This window comes from Channa argus, unplaced genomic scaffold (genome assembly GCF_033026475.1).
Source record: "Channa argus isolate prfri unplaced genomic scaffold, Channa argus male v1.0 Contig037, whole genome shotgun sequence".
NCBI lineage: Eukaryota > Metazoa > Chordata > Actinopteri > Anabantiformes > Channidae > Channa > Channa argus.
Window position 1 is genome coordinate 247,613 of NW_027125256.1, and position 3,624 is coordinate 251,236.

The window sequence follows — 3,624 nt, forward strand, 5'->3', positions numbered from 1 at the left end:
ACTGTACAATTCCAGATGCATATCAGCTTGGGAATGCAATTTTTGTATATTTCACATTCTTTTCTCTGCTCTTTCAAATGCTTTCCTCCATCTTACTATACTAACTGCTTTTATTGTCATTATTGTGTTACCCAAAGGGTTCGAGTACCATCTGGGGTGGTTGACAGCAGAGTGGCGCAGCGGAAGCGTGCTGGGCCCATAACCCAGAGGTCGATGGATCGAAACCATCCTCTGCTAACTGTGTTTTGTAAGCTGACTGAGGGCCTTTACAACCTTTTAGTAAAGTGAACCAGATACAGAAAGTACATATTCACCTACTGTACAATTCCAGATGCATATCAGCTTGGGAATGCAATTATTGTATATTTCACATTCTTTTCTCTGCTCTTTCAAATGCTTTCCTCCATCTTACTATACTAACTGCTTTTATTGTCATTATTGTGCTACCCAAAGGGTTCGAGTCCAATCTGGGGTACAATGCCAGTTTCATATCAGCATGGCAATCTAGTTTCTACGTGTTTCACATCTTTTTCTTTGCACTTTTAAAAATTTCCCTTCTACTCACTATATCTACTGCATTTGGGGCCATTATTGTGTTACCCAAAGCCAACATGGCATGTCTCACATTATGCTCTGTCTAGGAAGCAACTGTTTGGTGGAAGAACTGATGAGTAAAGGTGTTTGAGATGCCCCAGTGGCCTAATGGATAAGGCACTGGCGTTGAGTGAGGATTTTTAACTATAAGCTTTATCAAAAAGGAAAGTTTTAAGCCTAGTCTTAAAAGTAGAGAGGGTGTCTGCTCCCCGAATTTGGATTGGAAGCTGGTTCCACAGGAGAGGATCTTGATAGCTAAAGGCTCTGCCTCCCATTCTACTTTTGCAAACTCTGGGAACCACAAGTAGGCCAGTATTTTGGGATCGAAGTGGTCTAATTGGGCGATACAGGACTATGAGATCTTTTAAATATGATGGAGCTTGACCATTAAGAGCTTTGTATGTAAGGAGGAGGGTTTTGAACTCTATTCTAGATTTTATGGGAAGCCAATGAAGAGAAGCTAGTGAAGGTGAAATATGATCTCTCTTTCCTAATCCAGTCAGCACTCTTGCTGCAGCATTTTGGATTAATTGAAGGCTTTTTAGAGAGTTATTAGGACACCCCAGAAGTAGGGAATTACAGTAGTCCAACCTAGAAGTAACAAATGCATGGACCAGTTTTTCGGCATCACTTTGAGACAGGATGCTTCTAATTTTAGCAATGTTCCGTAGGTGGAAGAAGGCTGTTCTAGACATTTGTCTTTTATGTGACGTAAACGCCAAATCTTGGTCAAAGATAACTCCAAGGTTCCTCACCGTAGTACTAGAGGCCAAAGTTATGTCATCTAGAGTAACTATATTGTTAGACAGCATATTTCTCATGTTTTTAGGCCCAAAGAGGATGATTTCAGTTTTGTCTGAATTTAGAAGTAGGAAATTGTAGGACATCCAGTTCTTTATGTCTTTTAGACATGCTTCAAATTTGACTAATTGGTTAGTATCTTCTGGTTTCACAGATAAATAGAGCTGGGTATCATCTGCATATCAGTGGAAGTTTATGGAATGTTTCCTAATGATTTTGCCTAAAGGTGACATGTAGAGATTAAAAAGTATTGGTCCTAACACAGAGCCCTGTGGAACTCCATAGCTGACTTTGGTGCATAAAGAAGAGTCATCATTAACATGAACAAGTTGGAATCTGTCTGACAGATAAGATTTAAACCAATGTAATGTGGTTCCTTTAATCCCAAATCCATGTTCTAGTCTCTGTAATAAAATGTTGTGGTCAATGGTGTCAAATGCGGCACTAAGGTCTAGTAAGACGAGTACAGACACAAGTCCATTATCTGAAGCCAGGAGAAGATCATTGGAGACTTTTACCAGTGCTGTTTCTGTACTGTGATGAGCTCTAAATCCTGACTGAAAGTCTTCATACAAATTATTCCTGTAAAGGTGATCACATAATTGTTTTGCAACTACTTTTTCAAGGATTTTAGAAATAAACGGGAGATTTGATATTGGTCTATAGTTGGCTAAATCACCTGGATCAAGACAAGGTTTTTTAAGTAATGGTTTGATTACAGCAACTTTATAGGCCTTTGGTACATAGCCAGTTTCTAAAGATAGGTTAATCAAATCTAATATGAAAGTGTCTATTAAAGGTAGAACATCTTTAAGCAATTTGGTTGGAACAGGGTCTAAAAGACATGTTGTTAGTTTTGAGGAGGCGGTAGTTGAACTTAGCTCAGTGAGATCTATGGGTGAAAAGCAGTCTAAGATGGATTGGGGCCTTATTGAGGATTCTATAGCTGTTGTACATGAAGATCTAGCCGTAATATTTGTAGGGAGGATCTGGTGAATCTTTTCCCTAATGGCTACAATTTTACTAGTAAAGAAAGTCATAAAGTCATTGCTGCTCAAAGTTAAGGGAATACTAGGCTCAACAGAACTATGGCTCTTAGTCAGCCTGGCTACAGTGCTGAACAGAAACCGGGGGTTGTTCTTGTTTTCCTCTATTAATGCGGAATAATATGCTGTTCTGGCATCACGGAGAGCTTTTTTGTATGTTTTTAAACTGTTTTTCCAGGCTAACCGGGATTCTTCTAAATTAGTGGAACGCCACTTCCTCTCTAACTTTCGTGTTGTCTGCTTTAAGCTGTGCATTTGTGAATTGTACCATGGAGGTCGGCTCCTCTGATTCACTGCCTTCTATTTCAAAGGGGCAACTGTATCTAGTATGCAGTGAGGCGGCAGAATCGTCAACTAAATAATCAATTTGCACAGGAGTAAGATGGCTACTCACCATAGTATTGACACATGGTGGTGAAAAAGATGAAGAAATAATTTCTTTAAATGTATTCACAGCATTTTCAGATAAACATCTGCTGTAGTGGAATTTTTTCCTAACTGCTGTATAGTCCGTTATTGTAAATTCAAATGTTATTAGAAAATGGTCAGACAGAAGAGAATTATGAGGAAATACTATTAAATTATCAGTTTCAATGCCATATGTAAGGACAAGGTCTAACGTGTGACTAAAACAATGAGTGGGTTTATTTACATTTTGGGAAAAACCAATTGAATCTAATAATGACTTAAACGCAGTGCTCAGACAGTTACTGTCAGCATCTACATGAATGTTAAAGTCACCCACTATAATGACTTTATCTGTACTAAGCACTAAATCAGATAGAAAATCAGAAAATTCAATCAAAAACTCTGAATAAGGGACTGGAGGACGGTACACGATAACAAATAATAGTGGTTTTTGAGTTTTCCAGTTTGGGTGTGAAAGGCTAAGAGTAAGACTCTCAAATGAGGTATAACTATGTTTAGGTCTAGGAATTATTGATAAGCTAGAGTGAAATATTGCTGCTACTCCTCCACCTCGGCCTGTGCATCTAGGAACATGATAATTAATATGACTTTGGGGGGTTGACTCATTTAAACTGACATATTCTTCCTGCTGCAACCACGTTTCAGTGAGACAAGATAAACCAATTTGATGATCATTTATCAAGTCATTGACTAACAAAGATTTAGAAGAGAGAGATCTGATATTTAATAATCCACATTTGAAAGTTTTGGGTTT